Here is a 16,468-nt window from a genome sequence, read left to right as displayed (position 1 = left end):
TGCCCCTGGGTCTGGTGGGGGGGTGGGGGGGGCTGCACTGGCCCCACCCACTCCCACATGCAGCCCTCATCCCCTGCCTCCTGGGCTCCAGCGACCCGCCCCCTGCCCAGGCAGAAACTCAAACCGCAAAGCAAACATCCTGCCACCAGCGCCTGCTTCAGAAATTATCACAAAAACACGACGAGCCCCATTCTTCCCCCCACCAACCCCATCACCGATGGAAGGGCCTGGCCTTTGCACAGGTGAGGGTTCCCTCCTGCAAGCCCCTTCTCTCCCGGCCAGTGGAGATACCAGCACAACTGCTCTGCGGGGCCAGAAGGCAGGACCCCACCCGCCCAACGACGGGAGAAGCAGAGGCCCCATCGGGGCAACCCGCCCCAGACGATTTCTCTGAACCCTTGCTTTCCACGGAGAGCCACCAGGGACCCGGCTGCTCCGGCCACCTGGCAGGGACAGCAGAGACTGTCTCCCCCAACACCGTCCCAGAGGACTTCCAGGATGGAAGGACCCCAGGCCCGCGCTGCCTGATACGGCAGCCACGTGGGGCTACAGTGTTAATTGTGCTAAAATACACGTAACATGAAATTCACCATCACCTACGTTAAGTGCTCAGTCCCGTGGCATGAAGGACATTCACGCTGTTGTACAACCCATCTCCAGAATGCTGTCTTGCAAAAGTGAACTCTCTCCCCATTAAACACCAACTCCTCACCCCCCCCTCCCATTCTACCTTCTAATCTGCAGGCCCAGGGATCCCCATGTAGAGGAATCTTACAGTGTTTATCCTTCGGGGGCTGGCTTATCTCACCTAACATCACGTCCTCAGGGCTCGTGCACACTGTAGCGAGTATCAGAACGTCCTTTTAAGGCTCAGAGTCCCTTCTGCTTATCCGTCCCTCCATCAACACCTGGGGCGCTTCCGCGTTTCAGCTCTGGTGACTAGCGCCGCTGGGAACACAGGTGTGCGAGATCTGGAAACTCTGCTTCCAGTTCTTCCGGGATTGTGGGGTCACGTGGCATTAGTATTTTTAATTTTTTGAGGAACTGCCACCTGTTTTCACATGTGACTTCCCAGCACTGGGAATGCAGCCGGTCCCGCTAGGGAACCGAATTTTTCATTTTATTATTTCAATTACTTTACATTTAAAAAGCGACCCAGGGCAAAGGGCAAAGACACTGGATAGCAAAGAATTCTAGTTCCATCTAGTTCTTTCACAAGTGGGGAAACTGAAGTCTGCAGAGTGATTTATTTTTTCCCTTTTTTCCCTGAAACACCATCAGAAATAGCCAGGCCAACCTGTGACGACCGTCACTTCATTTACTCAATACGAAAGCTTCCTATTCACTGCTGGGCCGTGTGCTACCATCCGTGTCCCCCACCACACACACGCCGTGAGCCCCAGGGAGCACGGCAGCCAGCCTGGGTGGACCCCCACGTCCGTCCAGAGCTGTACAGGGAGGGGACCCCCTAACAACACTCGTGGAATGACTGGGGTCTTGGGAGTTGTCCCCCTGGTGCGGGCTCGGGGGAGGAGGGCTCTGCGGCCCCAGCCTGGCCCACAGCCCCGCCGCGATGATGGTCAGACCTGCATCCGACCCACGTCCCCCAGCGACCCCTCCCTGGGGCCGGGGCCGCATCCTCTGTCCCGTGGCCCCGGCACCTGAATTTCTGTTTCATACCCGAACTTTGTGAGATGCTACAAACAGCAAAGGGATGTTCTTCACATGAAAGAAGTTTCACATTTATGTCCCAGAGGACCCTCTCTGCACCCTCATCAGCTAAACAGAACCAGGGGGAGCCCTGCTTTTTTAAAGATGTATTTATCCGAGAGAGAGAGAGACAGACCGCGCGTATGAGCAGGAGGAGCAGAGGGAGGGTGGGGGGGGGGGACCCAAGGAGACTCCACTCCGGGCGCAGAGCCCAACACAGCTCTATCCCTGACCCTGAGATCACGACCGGACCTGAAACCAAGAGTCAGAGGCCCAACCCAGGTGCCCTGAGCCCCATTTTTTTAAAAAAGGCCCTATCTTTAAGCGACTGCTACGCTCAGCATGGGGCTCGAACTCACAACCCTGAGTTGGAAAGGGTCAGCCAGGTGCCCCAAAAGAGCCCTATTTTTTAAAAGTGGAAAAGCCAGGTTCAGAGAGGTTAAGTCACTGACTCGTGGTCACACAGCACCACCTGCCTTTGCTCACTGTTCCTGCCTGCTTCTCGGACAAGGAAGGCAATGTGGAAAGACAGCCCGTTTTATCTCAGGGCCTGGGCCCTGGTGCAGCCCCATTCCCACCCCAGCGGCCCCGGGTCAACCCCCCCCCCCCACCCGCCGGCAGCTCTCAGGCCCAGGGTGACGTCACTGCCCGCCAGGCCACCAACCTTCCCCCTGGAAAGAAGGCTCGAGACCACCCAGGCTGGGGTGACCCTACACACTGGCTTATCCCTTCCTCCAGCCTAATTATCCTCTTGGTTGTGGTAACATTTATATAACATCAAGTTTCAGGCATTTAAACCATGTTTTGGTGTCTGCTTCTGGGCCCCATCCCTGCTGCTGTGCACCCATCACCACCAGCCACCTCCGGAATGCGTCCATCACCCTCCCCAGGGACTGCGCCCACGGACCTCTCACTTCCCTTGCCACACCCCGGTGGCCTCGCGTCCACCTTCGGACTGTGGATTTCAAAGGCCTACGGACCTCGCGCAGCCCCGTCCCCTGCACCCGGCTTCTCTCGCGGAGCCTGCGTGTCGCCGCAGGGGCAGGAATGGCCTCCCTTTCCACGTCTGCCTGACACTCCGCTGTTTATCGGTTCATCCATCCCCCGAAGCTTGTGCCGTCTCCCCCGCCTGTAAATAACGCTGCTGTGAGCACCGCCGTGCAAGAGCCGGAGTCCCTGCTCTGGGCCCCCGCGGGCATCCAGCCTAACTACTCACAGAACCCAGGGGACCCTCGGTGAGGCACGGTCACTGGACAGTCATCCGACCGTCAGAGCAATGTAGCACTTCCTCTGCGGCCTGCGTGGTGCATGTCTTGGACCTCGGGTACCGGCCGTGGCTCCCCGTGGCTCTTAGCAGGGTCCCCACCCTGCCACAGTGGCACTGTCTACCTGGGCAGAAAACAGGCCCTGTGGCTCCTGACCACCGCCCCCCCACCGCTGCTCCCTTCTCCTGGAACCTGGCACCGTGGCCTGCTCGGTGGTGCCCCCAACCCCTCGCCCAGAGAGTGGCCCTCGAGAAGTACCTACGACCTCCAGCAACAGAACGGACGGACGACACACGGAACGTGAGCCATCAAGAGCAGTGGTGTCGGCCACCGGCCCCAAACTGGAGGAACCCTGCCACCGAGAGGCTCCGTGTGTGACTCAGCCCGTGGCAGAAGGCCACCTATGTAGGAAGGAGTGCAGGACTCCCCCCGCCCCACCCGGTGACCCCGCTCCTCTCTGTGCCTGCAGCCTGGAGCCAACCCCCTCCGTGGCCTCCTGCCCTGCGCCACCAAGCCTCCCCTGGCTGAAAGGCAGCCCCCGGAAAGGAGCCTGCTATTGGGTGGATGCCTCTGTGGCGGCTCACACTGCAGCCCAGCTCCTGGGCGGCGGCTGCGGAGAGCGCACCGGTGCAGGCCTGCAAGGCCTGACTTGGAAGCCAACACCCAGGGGTCGCCCCAGCAGCCTGCCGCCTCCCTGGGGGTCTTGCTGCCTTGTTCTGCATCCCAGCAACGTCCCCCCACGTTCCGTCCTCCCCAGCACCAGACTCCTCTGCCCTGGGCCGCTGCCTGACTCTGCTCCCGGCAGAAGCAGCAGCCATGGGGGCCGGTCCCATGTCGCACGCAGCTGGCCCCAGGACAGCGCCCTCGGGGTCAGGCCCGTGCCATCCGCCCAGCTCACCCCAATCCTCTCCATGCCTGGCTCTTACAGCCCGGGGACTCTGCCACTGTTGTCTGAACAGGCCTCACTCAATCACCACCCGCCCACAGTGCCCGAGCAGAGAGCGAGGCCAACCGGTCCGAAGACGCCTAGAAGGCTACCGGACGGGCCCAGGCAGGGAACCAGGGTCACAGAGCAGATCCAGGTAGGCCCACTCGGGGGTCAGAGGAGGGGCTCCTGGGGATACCAGGGCCCACCAGGGCCTCTTCTCTTCCTGCCCCAAGGCCTCTCCCGGAGAAGACTGCCCTCCAGGCGGTAACCTCCAGGCTCAGTGGCTGCTCCCCACTCCCCACCCAGGTGCCTGGGGTCTACCCTCTGGGACCGCGGCACAGCTCTGCAGTGCAGGCCGAGGGGACACGGGCAGACGCCTCCAGAGCACCCAAGCCCATGGCCACGACACAGACGGCTGATGCTCCTCGTCCCCAGCAACGAGGCCCGGATGCAGGGCGGAGTGACCGGAGCTGCTCCTGCCCTCTGCCCAACCTCCCCCCGTGCCTGCAGCCCTGCAGGCCCTGGTCTGGGCACCTCGTGTCCCCACAGTCCCCTACTGAGCCCACACCCTGCATTCGAGCAGTCTCCACGGGGACTGCCTTAGGACGACGTGCTCCCTCCCACGCCCCCCTCCACGGGACCCCGAGCCGGGGCCCTCAGCCGCCACATTCAGAGCGGCGCCGGCACACGGCAGGTCCAAGACTAGCTGTCTGGCATGAACGAGAGAACAAATGCAGGCCTGACGCTGATCACAAGGACCAAGGTCTCCCGGGGGCTCCCGGGGGCTCCCGGCGCCCCAGGCGCTGTTCCAGCTGTCCTGCATGCACCACGGCGAGCCTGCTCAGAGCAGGGCGACTCCACAGGCCAAGTCCTCCAGCAAAGAAAGAGCCAGGCAGCGTCTGCCACGGGGGCAGGGATGGGAGGCCCGGAGCTCTCGCCCCCTCTCCCCAGCAGCTGCTGGGAGATGCCCATCCAACTGAGAAGGGAGCTCCCTTTAGGGAAGCCCCAGGCCTATCACGGGGCACAGCATTTGAGCCCCCACAACCTGGGAGAAAACCACCTAAAGGCCAAGCCTGGCTGGTCAAGCTCCTCGAAAGTAATCGCAGGGCCCAGTATAGGGGTCCCAGAGTCCAGGGGCCTTCTCCAGGCCGCAGAACTCCCAGGGAAGGCCGGGGGGGGGGGGGGTGGGCAAAGAACACAAGCCCTGACACAGCAGAGGCCCCACACAGAGGCCTGGGACGCTGCTGCTCTGCAAGCTCCCCATGGAGCCATCCCAGCAGAGAGCAAAATGCCCCTTCCCATCCCCAAACTCCACTTCCTGGAGGTCGCCCCAGGCTGAGCTGACCAATTCACAGGGGCCTCAAAGAGGACTCCCCACTCCTGGCTGTGAGGGGCAGGGGAGGGAGAGGTGCTTGTTAGCCAACCTGGGGAAGTCAGTGGGGCTGGGGACCGGACAGACGGACCGGACAGACGGACAGACGGACACACACACACACACACACACACACACACACACACACACACGGAACTGCTTTGCAGCAAGATGTTAAAAAAATGGCTACAAACAATAATTGTGGAAGAAGATCCTGGACTCCTCGGGTTCAGCCCCTGGTCGGGCTCCCTGCACAGGGGGTAGCCTGCTTCTCCCTCTCCCTCTGCTGCTCCCCCTGCTTGTGCTCTGTCAAAAATAAATAAAAACTTTGTGTGTGTGTGTGGGGGGGGTGATCACAGGGTCCTAGGGGACCAGAACCGCAATACAGATTCATTCAACAAATGATTCAAGGCCAGGGGTCTCCCTCCCAGAGCTGCAGCGAGAGGGCCAGTGAGAACCAGCCATGTGCAGGGGGTGGGCAGGGAGTGTAGGGGGCCTCACCCCCCGCAGGGCTTTGGAAACAGGACCTCTTCCCATTTCCTCCGCTCCTTGCTCATTTCTCCTTGTCCCCCGCTCACCCACCCAAGCCGCTACAAGCTCCCCATAAGCGTCGCAGGGGAACTTCCTGTTCCCTTCTAAAGATGGAAAACACTGAATATAAATGACCAAATTTTGCAAATTTGTGCGGGCGGGGATCGAGGACTGAATTTCAAAAGCACACACGCCTCATCTAATTCGATAAGTAATTCCAAATCAAATTACACTTCACACGTTGTACGAGGCAGGAAGTGCCTCGTCAGAGTCTGGTCGGGAACCGGGATGCCAGAAACCGGAGACTTCGCCCTCTGGCCTGAAACTCGGGCTTAGAAAAGGAGCACAAAGGCTCGCGCCTCTGCGAGAAAAAAGGGATTTGCAAATGCAAAGAGCTGCATTTTTCTCCTGCTCCCGGGCTCCTTCGGAGGAGGAGGAGGAGGAGGAGGAGGAGGAGGAGGAGGAGGAGGCGCCCGGCTGCAGAAGACAAAGTTGCAGTCTCTGGTTCCCGTGGGGGGAGAGCCGGTGGGAGTGTGCATCCATCAAGGAAGATCTCCCAGGACGCCCTAGCCTTTGCAGACCTGGGAGAGGACCCGGCAGTGACCGTGCCACCCCCTTCTGACTCATTCATTTCATTCATTCCTTCAAGGACCGGAGGCGCCCCAAAGGCGGAGAAGGCGGAGAGGGGGTTCCCCGCTCCTACCGTCCACCAAGGCTCCCGGGCTTCGCTCCCGCCGGACGCGTGGAAGCAAGCTTCTCCGCCGTCGTGCAGGCAGGAGTCTCAAATCTCAAGAAGCTCTTCGCTTCAGTTGGCCCGAGTCCGGCAGAGTCCGAGTTGGACAGCGGCCACTTCTCACCAGGCCACCCCACCCCCTTCTGGAAGAGGCCCTCTTCTGTTCCTGATTTGCAGGCCCGCCTCCCCCTCCCAGGGACTCTCGGCCGGGCGAGACATCCGTCTTTCTTCGCTCAGAGCAGGCTCCGACCTGCAAGCCGCCCGAGCTCCCTTCCTAAAAGGCAGCCTGGAGAACTGACAGGCAGCCAGGGCTGGGATGAGCCCTCCGACTTCCTGTGTCGAGGATTTATTAGCCCATTTTCCAGCACCCACTGGCCTTGCAGGATCAGGGACTGTGCCCCCCGGGCCCACCCACCCACCGGAGCCTCCTCCCACCCCAGAGAACCTTCCAGCATGACCGGGACCCCCGCCCCCAAGCTAACCCAGAATCCAGCCCCGGCCAGCCCGCCCACCGGGTCTGAAGGGGCCGGCTGACCACAGAGATTCCGTTAGTTCTTGGCAAATATTTGCCAAGTTAAAAAGAGAAAGAAAAGGTCCCACCCGCCCCCGTGGATGGATGGAAACTGGCCATTTGTCACAGCGTGGAATTTCCTCTTATCAGGGATGTCCCCCTAAAGAGGGGGGGTTCTGCCTCCCCTGCCCCTGCCCCCCCTCTCCTATCAGCAGCACTGTCAGCAGATGCTCCCCAGAGCTGGGGGGAGACCGGACAGAGGCTGGGGGTGCTGCCTCCTCCAGCTGATGAAGTCATCTGAGAAAACAAAAAGTAGACAGGGCTCTCGGGCTACGAGGGGGCAGCCTCCCCACCCCCAGGGGCTACGTGGAAAAAGACATCAAAATTCACCTCCCCCTCCCCAAAAAAGTTACAAAACAATCCATGCCTGTGCAGTTCTGGTCAGGCCTGGGGTGGGTGGTGTGATGGGGGCGCTGCCCAAGGCGACCCCGTGCCCAGAGCCCCCTCCGGGAAGGCGGGCCGAGCAGGGAGGGGCACATTCCTGGGCCGGAAGAGAAGCCCAGCCAGATGACCCCTGAGGCAGGGAGAGGGACGGCTCATACCACAGGCCCAGGGGCTGAGGGTCCAGGAAGGGTGGGGGAAAGCAGGGGCGGGGTCGGCAGCCCCAGACCCTCTCACACCAGGGCACCCGTCCCTCTGCGGCTCCAGCTTAGGGCTGACGGGGCTGGGGGGGCTGGATGCGTCCCCCCTTCCCACCCAGGGTCCTTCCTGCTCAGGAGGACGGGGGCTCTGCACGCAGCGGGCTCAGGGCCCAGGGATCAGCAAGGACCCTTCCACAGCCCTCAGCCTACAACCGACTGTGCCCACCAGCCGGCGGGGCTGCTCAGACCCTCCATGCCTCCCCACCCCCTGCCCCCTCCAGCCCCCGCTCGCCCACAGGAGCCCCTCACCTGGTGAATAAACCAAAGGAGGACGCTGTGATACTGGAGGGCCCACCCCTACAGTCACACGCTCTCCAGCGGGACCCCGGGACCGGCTGCCGGCCCTTTAGGCCAGGCCCTTCCCAGGAAAAAGCCCACTGCCCGCCCTCTGGACACACATGTCCATCCGCCCCGACACAACGGCAGGGGATGGGATGCTGGCCGTGGGCGGGGTGCAGACACCCCTGTGCCCAGGTGCCGGGTCACACAGCAGAGGGGAAGCAGCAGGTCCGGTCCATCTTCCTGCCTGCACTGTGGCACAAAGTCTGGGTACACTCTGGACCTGGCGTTTTAAGCAGACACAGCCGCTGGGCCTCTGCAGAGCCAAGTGCCTGAGGTACCCCCTTACCCCAGGTTGTAGGGAATGAGCCCTGACCAGTCCCCTTTCCTTTCCTTAAGTGCTCTCTTCTCTGGGCTCCATGCCGGCCTCTGCTGCTTTGTCTCCTCCGTCTGAGCTGCTGGGGCAAAGGCTGCTCACCAGCCCCTCCTCCACCAGCAGAATCCGTCCTGGTCCCCGGCTGGATGCTCTCCCCCGTAGACTGCCCGTCCTCTGGACATTAAATGCCAACCTCTGTCCACTCACTGGTAGCCCTCAACACACTTACTGTGTGACCCTGAGCAAGTAACCTAACCTCTCTGTGCCTCCATTTCCTTATGCGTACACTGGAACAGTAACACTGGCCTCCCAAGAGCATCGTAAGAATCAAAGATTACTGCCGAGGCAGAAACACGCGAGGCACCGACAACGCTCTAAGTCGCTGTCCGCGAAGTACAGGCCCCGCTCAGCTCCCCAGCTTGGGTGCGTGGCCAGTCTCCGAAGCTCCTATCAGCTCTGCAAACAAGGCTCCTCAGAGAGGTTCTCCCCGCCCCCTGCTCCTGGAGAAACCCCCCGTTCCCCCAGGGTGCTGAATGAATGAACAGGGAGCTACTGCTCTTCCTGCAGCCCTCCTCTCTTCCCAGAACATCGTGGGGGGCCGGCCACTGCTCCCCGGCCAATCCAGGTGGCGCCTCTCCCGCCCTGGCCCCCGAGGTGCTGGCCTGCATCCTTTCCCACGGGCTCCCCGGCGGCTTTCAGTGTGCGGCAGCGTGTGAGCTGGACGTTAACCATGTCATCCTCTAGAGGCACCAAACCCCCAAGAGGAAGGACGGATGGATGGATGTGCTTCCGGGGGTGGCTCCTGCCTGGTCAGGAAATTTCGCTCAGGAAATGGGGGTAGGGCGCCCACGGAGAAGGAAACCAGGCAGACACTTGGTAGCCTGTGACGGGGCCAGGGGCAGGAAGGCCCAGCAGATGGGCAGGGGCTCAGAGCAGAACACCTGGGACCACCCTGAGGCACTACCCTGAGAGGCTTCCCCAGCTACAGGCAGCCTGACAGGTGCCACAGAGTCAAGTGGGTCTCCTGTGTGCAGGGGACCAGGCCATCAGTCACTGGGCAACCCTGAAGACACGCCCCCTGGGAGCTGGCATCTGTCGGTGAGTTGCAGAGCTCCAGGGGGACTTTTCCTGCTGTCCCTGAATCTGCCGTCCAGCTGTTCTATGTGACACACCTCCAGCCCAAACTTAAGAGTGGCTGAAAAACGGACAGAGCCCAGGGCTCAGACACAAGAGGCTGCTGGGCCACCAGAGCAGCAGGGACCCCAGGGCTCGGCTGTGCAAGGGCACTTCAGTCTAAACGCGCTCAAACTTGCTATCCCGCCCCCCACCCGGCCCCCGGTTTCTCCCTGGAGCCCGCGTTTCCTGCGGTAACTAGCTGTGACTCTTGAAATGAGACCAACAGAACCAACACCACGGAAACCTGTCCTTACACAAGTCAGGACGGAAGAAAGCCCAGCCTGAAGCGTGCCGTCGGTGGGGTGTCCCGTTCACCCCGCACCCTCTGTGCCCCGGGGGTACCTGCCGAGGGATCGGAAACGAGTCAAAGTCAGCCTCCTCCGCTAGGTCGGCCGCCAGCACAGAACAAGGAGGCCCGGGGGTGGGAGCCTGTGCCCTCCCAGGTCCCGCAGCTCCAGGATCCGGGAAGGAGCCACATTCATATGGTAATTTCTGCCTGCGAACTGGCGAGCGGTGGAGGCCCCTCCAGCTGCGGCCGGAGGAGGAGGGAAGCCGGAGGGAAGCCCGCCCAGGGCCTCGCCGCCCCCTCCTGGCTTCCCAGCCCCGCCAGGCCTTTCCGGGGCTCTCAGCTCGGGCTGTGGGCTGCGGGGGGAGCAGGCGCACCGGGCACAGGGCAAATGGACTTCGCGTTTTGCGCTCACGTGCTGGTTTCACATGACAAAGGACACGTGTTTGTTTGAGCCTAACTTTTCTGTGTGTGGCGCGGGGGCAGATGCTCCGGCTGCCTGCGCCCCCTCCCGGGGTCCCCGAGTCCCCCGCACCTCCACCCTCCCTGGAAGGAAGCGTCTGCCTGGGGCCACGGCTGGTGAGGTCAGGGGGAGCCCGATCTGCCAGGAAGAGGCCGCTCCCACACCCCGTCCATTCCGTCCACTCCCCCAGCTTCCTACGAGGGAGGGGGTCTGCGCAGCCCAGCCGCTCCCTCCACCCACTTCCTCCCGCTCAGGGGCTCCCAGGGGCTCCGCTGCAGCTTCCCCATCGCCCCAGCGGGAGGACCCGCAGACCTTCTTCCAGGGAACCAGAAGCCAGCGGCAGCGCTTGGCTACAGACCGGAATGGCTCTCCTGTGCCCCCACGCGGACCCCCAAACCGACCCCCAAACCCATCCCCAGGCCCAGCCACCATATCCCACGGGGCTGGCCCTGCACCTCTGGAGAATTGTCCAGACGTAGATTCAACACGTCACGGGGCAAAGTGCAAGAAACACGCAGGGACTGGGGGCAGGACGCCCAGTGCGCCCCCACCACCTACCACGGGACGGGCAGGTCCCCAAGAGAAACGAAAACAACATGTGCACCAAGACCCGGGCACCTGTGTTCACGGCGGAGTGAGTCATGACAGAATGCAGGGCACCCCTGACGCCCACCCACAGATGAACAGGTAAACGGAGCACGGCGTGGCCGTCGCGTGGAGTACTGTCCAGTCACGAAAAGGAACGAAGCTTTGGCACCTGCCACAGTGCAAACCTTGAAGACACCGCACCCCGTGAAAAGCCAGATGCATTGGATTCCAGTCCTGCAGAATACGCAGAACAGGAGAATTTACACAGACCGACGCAGATCCGTGCTGCCCGGGGCTGCGGAGAGCCTGGCTACTGATGGATACAGAGTCTCTTCGGAGATGATGAGAATGTTCTGGAATCAGTGGCGATAACCGCAGGACGTTGCAAATGCATGAAACACCGCTGAACGGCACGCTCTGGGAGAGTGACCTTCACGGTGTACGGATGCCATCTCAACAAAGCTATTAACAACGTAACGGGGGCCCCGTGAGGGATCCCTAGTACACGAGCGCGGGGGCTGTGTCCGCGTCCATGGGCGGCTCCCAGCACCACTCTGAGTCTGCAGCCCTGGGAGTGGGGCGCTGGCGGGCTCCTCCGGGACCTCCCACTGTGTGCTCCTCTCACCAGCAGTGCTCATGAGGACTCGCCGTAAATCTCGGTGTCCCAGCCTTGAACCTGTCAGCCACAGTGAACTAGGAGCAAGTCCCTTTAATACCAAAGGGGGCCCTAAGCCTCACCCGGAAGGGCAGGATGGCAGGAGTAAACGTGCAACAACCGGGGGCCACAAAGGGACCACAAAGGGTACACTCGGCTCATCCCAGGTCTCTGGGCAGGAGGGACACCGGTACCAGAACCAGCTGTGTGCGGGAGCAGCCGGACCTGGCACCGCCCCCCCACCCTTCGCCCGACACACACACACCAGGCAGGTGCTCAGTCCCGCCTGCCGGGTCGGGCAGAGGAAGTGACTGCGGGAGTCCGCAGCTGCTGGGGCCCCCGGACTTCCGGAGTCATCTCCGCAGCACCCACCCCAGATGTGTTAGAGGCTCTCAGCCACTCCCTCCCGATCCGAAGCCCTAGGGACTCTGCTGGGAGGGAGACGCCATAAAAACAAGTCAGAGAGAGAATTCACTGAAGCCCCACTTTTATGGGGCGGCCCAGGCCCCGAGGGAGAGGGGCCTCTGGTGGCTCAAGGTTTAATTATAACTTTAGTACTGAGTCGCCCGGAGCCCCGTGGTGTTAACTAGCTCTTTACTCCTCAGCTGTCCTTGGAGAGCCCCGTGCGGAGGAGGCAGTCCAGACCAGCCCCCACGGAGGGGCTTCTTCTACCCCCAACCCACCCAGCAAACCCTGGGACCCGCAGAGAACCCGCCTCCCAGCCCTGACTCAGTCTCCCCCACAGCCCCGTGAATGAGCAGCAGACGCAAGTTTCTGCTCTTGAGCCAGAGGCAGAAAGCGAGGTACGGAGAGAGGCCGCTGGCTCATCCTCCCCGGGCTCCAGCGGCAACCCAGGAGCCAGTGGCATGAGGCTCCGGCGGACCAGGCCTGGGTCTCAGGCCCAGAAGTCTCTCTGCACGTTCCTGCTGAGCAGCGTCCAAGGCACAGCAGGAAGTGACAGAGACAGAGGTGGCTGCTGGCCCACACGCAAGGACCCAGGAGCCTCAGGGAGACGGACCTGGCACGCCGGTTCCACCGTGAGCCCTGGGGGAGGCTGGGGATGCAGCCAAGACCTCTGGAAGGATGGCACAGGTCACCTGAGGAACCTGTGCCAGGCGAGCATAAAGCAGGAAGCAGGCATCCGCGGAGAGGTGCGGTGTGGAGGGTGTGCACGGAGCCGGGCGGCCTGAGAACAGCACAGGGGATGGGACTGGCCCCACACCCCCGCGCCCCTCCTCTGCCCTCCTGTCCCGTTTCTCTGGCTGCTCCGATTCTCAGCTGCTCTCCTCTGTGTCCAGGGAGCCCAGGATGACCGGTACAACACTTCCGGGCCCTGAAGGCTTTGCTGAGTCCCCACTGCCAACGAGCTGCCTTCCTGGGGACGCCCGAGGGTCCCAGGGCATCTCATCTTGGAGTGTACCTACCACCAACCTAACTGGACTGGAAGCTTCTGGAAGGCCCAACTTGTGAGTCTCCCTACCCTGCTGGTCCACGTGGCGGCCACGTGGTTGGAACTCGAGACAGCGGCCGTCACAGGCTAATGTACATCTCCGTGGCCAGGGTCACGCGTTCTCTGATTTATGTCCGTTCACCCTCACGCCAACCCCGTGAGGTGGTGACTGTTATGATGCCTTCTGGATGCTGGAGCATGGCTCAGAGGCAGCGAGCCACGTGTGTAAGGCCACAGCGTCCTCCAGAGGTACACAGGGGGTGGTGCAGGTCACTGGCCCCGCGAGGGAAACCACCTCCCTGAACATCCATCTCCTCCTGGAATCTGGGGCGCGAGCAGCCAGGCCGTCCCAGCGCATGAGCAGGGCAAGAAGAGGGGTGCAGTGGGGAGCCTCGGGAAACACTGAGTCCCCCTAGTCCTTGGGAGCCGGCCGACGCCAAGTTAGCGGAGGTGGACACCCAGTTAGCCCCAGTGTCCACCAAATCCGGCCCCCCACCCCGTCCGACCCTCCCCTCGTCTGGTACACAAGGCCCGCTGGACCCAACCAGACTCCCCACTGTTCCCCGACTTCCACCTAGAGTCACCACATCGAGGGACGGCCTCACCCAGGGGGCTGTGCTCTCTTGGATCCGGCCTCCGAGGGTCCTCAGCCTGCTGGGGCCCTCAGAGCGGGGGGCTAAGAGGGGCTCACACTAAACCTGAGTAGGGACACATGGGAAGGAGTCCCAGCTCCACTGCCGCCAAATCGGCCTCAGTGGGCCAAGCTACTGAACCCAAGGGGCCCAGTGACCTGCTTCTCGGGCCTGGGCCCTGGCGTCCGCCCGCAAGGGGGGGAGGACGGGTTTGTGCCCTGAGCTCTAACAGCCCTGACGGGGAGGCGCTCGCACAGTCCGTGCTGGGCACCGTTCAGATGCACAGTCCTGACCCGCAGGAAGCAGCGCCTCGGCCAGCCCGATGGGCTCCAGAGGGTTCCAGGGAGCAGAGGCTGCAGGAGGGCTGGGAGGAGGCGCCAGCATCCACAAAGGCCACACCGGCCTTGGGGTGAGGGGGTCCCTGGGGTCATCTTGAAGTTCCTTTCTTCTGTAATAAATAAACTTATTCCTACTAAGCAACCCTACCTAAGGAAAGAAACTCTTACCCACCTAAAAATGCTTCCAGGATGATTTATTGTTTCGCCTCAGTTTCCAGGTAGGGAACCTGGCGTTCTCGTTACTTAAGTAAACTCCCCAAGATGAAGACCGAGGGCCCCGGGGACCAGGCCCAGAGGTGACCGTCCGTGGTCAGCAGGACGGCGCCGGCCCCAGGGACCGGCCCCAGCAGACGGACTGCCAAGTCCCGGAGCGACGGTACCAGCCCCTGATCAGCAGAGCGTGGGGTCTGCAAACCGACCACGGCCTCCCAGCCTCCCTCCGCCCCGTGGTCCGGGTCCGCAGGGCTAGGCCAGCCCCCAGCCCACCTGCGCAGGAGTGAGGCCAAGAGGGAGAGAATTCCTGGAAGGCGCGTGGCCCTGCAACGGATGCGCTGCCTCCCTCCACGGCTCTCCGCGCCGCGCTGCCCACCCGCGGCCCCCCACCCACAACCAGCAGCCCTTCTCCCTCAGACTCCGTGGAGCCACTGTCACCGTCTTTAGTCTTTGGAGCCTACCACGGACAGCCAGTTGACAGGGACACGACATGGATCCCTTCTCTGGTCCCCTACTTCCCCGGAACCAGGGCACGGAGCGGTGCCAGGGTCATCTGGCCCAGTGCCCGGCCCTGGGGAGAATGCATTTGGGGCCTGAAAAAACGCTCCAAGAAGAGCTCACATAAGGACAGCAGGACCCGCCGCTGCTCGTGTGAGGCCCCCGGAGCTCGCTGCATGGAAACCGCGGAGTCCCGGGTGGACAGATGAACCGCTGCGGTCCCCCCGCGCTGACAGGAGTGCGTTCGTGAACTGAGCATCGTGAACTAAGCAAGACCTGGAGGCCGAGACCAAGGAAGCGCCCTCTCTCCACAGGCCCACGGTCTAAGAGACCCTAGACCGGACACCAACCTCCCGACCCGATGTGGGCGGATCCTTCCTCCACGCAGGAGGGTGAATTGACCTCCTGCTCTGAGCTAGGAAAATCTTATCTGCTGCCAGAGGCCTGGTGACAGGCACCTAGAACCGGGCCTGCGGGGTCGGGGGAGGTCTGCGCACATTCCACTGGGGACACCAGCAAGGACACTATCCTGATGACCGGCCACTCTGTGCCTGGCACTCGCAGGGCAGGGCCGGGGCTGGCAGGCCTCTGGGGACACAGGTCCCGGAAGGGGAGGGCCTAAGCCAGGTGCGACAGAGCCAGCAAGGAGCACCACAGCAGAACCAGCGGAGCCTCCCTGCCCAAGGCCAAGTGCGGGTCAGTGTCGGTGACTCACCCTGACCCAGAGCTGGGGCTCCAGGTGCAGCCGTGGGTGGTCAGGAGCCAACCTCTCAGGAGCTGTCCCCCATCCCCAGGTTCAGGAGAGGGACAAGAAATGTCAGGGTGCCCTTGCCATGATCCAGCTACTGAACCCAAATCAAAACACTGAAAATTCAGCTGAGGTTGGAACAGCCAGGACGAGGGGAGGGAGCGGACAGGCTGGCCTTCACCCTGCACACTCTCTGCACCATGCTGCTGCCCCAAACCAAGGCCCAGGCCCTCCTCCCCGAAACCAGCTCCTGCCAGCTGAGCACGAACTCTGCTCCGCCCGGAGGCCCAGCGGCAGCTCAGGCCCCTCCACAAAGTCAGAATCAGAACTCAGAACCCCTGGGCCTGGCAGGGCTGCTCTTCTGCCCCCACAGGCCTAGTGGCCCCACACTTCCCAGAAGTGGTAACAGAGAAGGAGATGAGGGGAGCATGTGAACCCCACTCCCGCACCCACGGCCCAGGGACAGGCCACCCACCGCAAGCAAGATATGCACCCCCAACCGCCCCGTCCCTCCGCCAACCCTGAACAAGGCTCCAGATGAGCCGGCTGGGAGGGGGTGGGCTGGCGGGCCTGTGACTAGCCCTGGGCCTCCCCCCTCACCCGTAGAGCCGGCTGCACAGCCCACCACCCTCGCAGCGGTTCTGGGCAGGCCTCCTAAGGCTCCACCGAGCTCCTGAGAACAGGCCCCGACCTGTCCAAGGAACCAGGCTGGCGCTCAACAGAGAAATCAAAGCTTGCCGCTGGAGGCAGAAGCCTAAGGATGGCGTCTTCGCCGAGGGCTGTGATCTGTGCTGGAAGCATTTCCCCAGAGCCCGGCTGCAGGGCGCGGGGCTCTCCCCACATCACCAGCCCTGAAATGCAGTCCTTCTTCCTGTGCTCTCAGCCAAGCAGAGGACGAGGGCGCCCAGAACCCTCGGGCCATAAGGAAAAGCCACCCGAGATCTCGGTGGGCAGGGGGCCTGGGATAACGGAAGCTCCCCAGTGAACCAACAGCTTCCGAAAAAAGCACTGAGCT

At 62.4% G+C, this 16,468-nt stretch overlaps 1 protein-coding gene across 7 annotated transcripts in view; it reads right to left on the bottom strand.

Moving 5' to 3' along the window:
* SEPTIN9 (septin 9) overlaps nt 1–16,468 on the bottom strand; it is a 144,609-nt gene that overhangs the window by 13,072 nt on the left and 115,069 nt on the right. The window contains exon 1 of one of the 7 annotated variants that reach the window (XM_032320130.1): nt 6,510–6,532. The exons of the other annotated variants lie outside the window; for them this stretch is intronic. The gene's annotated coding sequence lies outside the window, so the exon portion shown is untranslated. Of the gene's footprint in view, nt 1–6,509; nt 6,533–16,468 lie in introns of those variants that run through there. 7 annotated transcript variants of the gene reach the window in all.

This window comes from Mustela erminea, chromosome 18, assembly GCF_009829155.1.
Source record: "Mustela erminea isolate mMusErm1 chromosome 18, mMusErm1.Pri, whole genome shotgun sequence".
In the NCBI taxonomy this organism is placed as follows: domain Eukaryota; kingdom Metazoa; phylum Chordata; class Mammalia; order Carnivora; family Mustelidae; genus Mustela; species Mustela erminea.
Note: the sequence above shows the minus strand (reverse complement) of the source record. Positions and strands in the feature narration are given on the sequence as shown.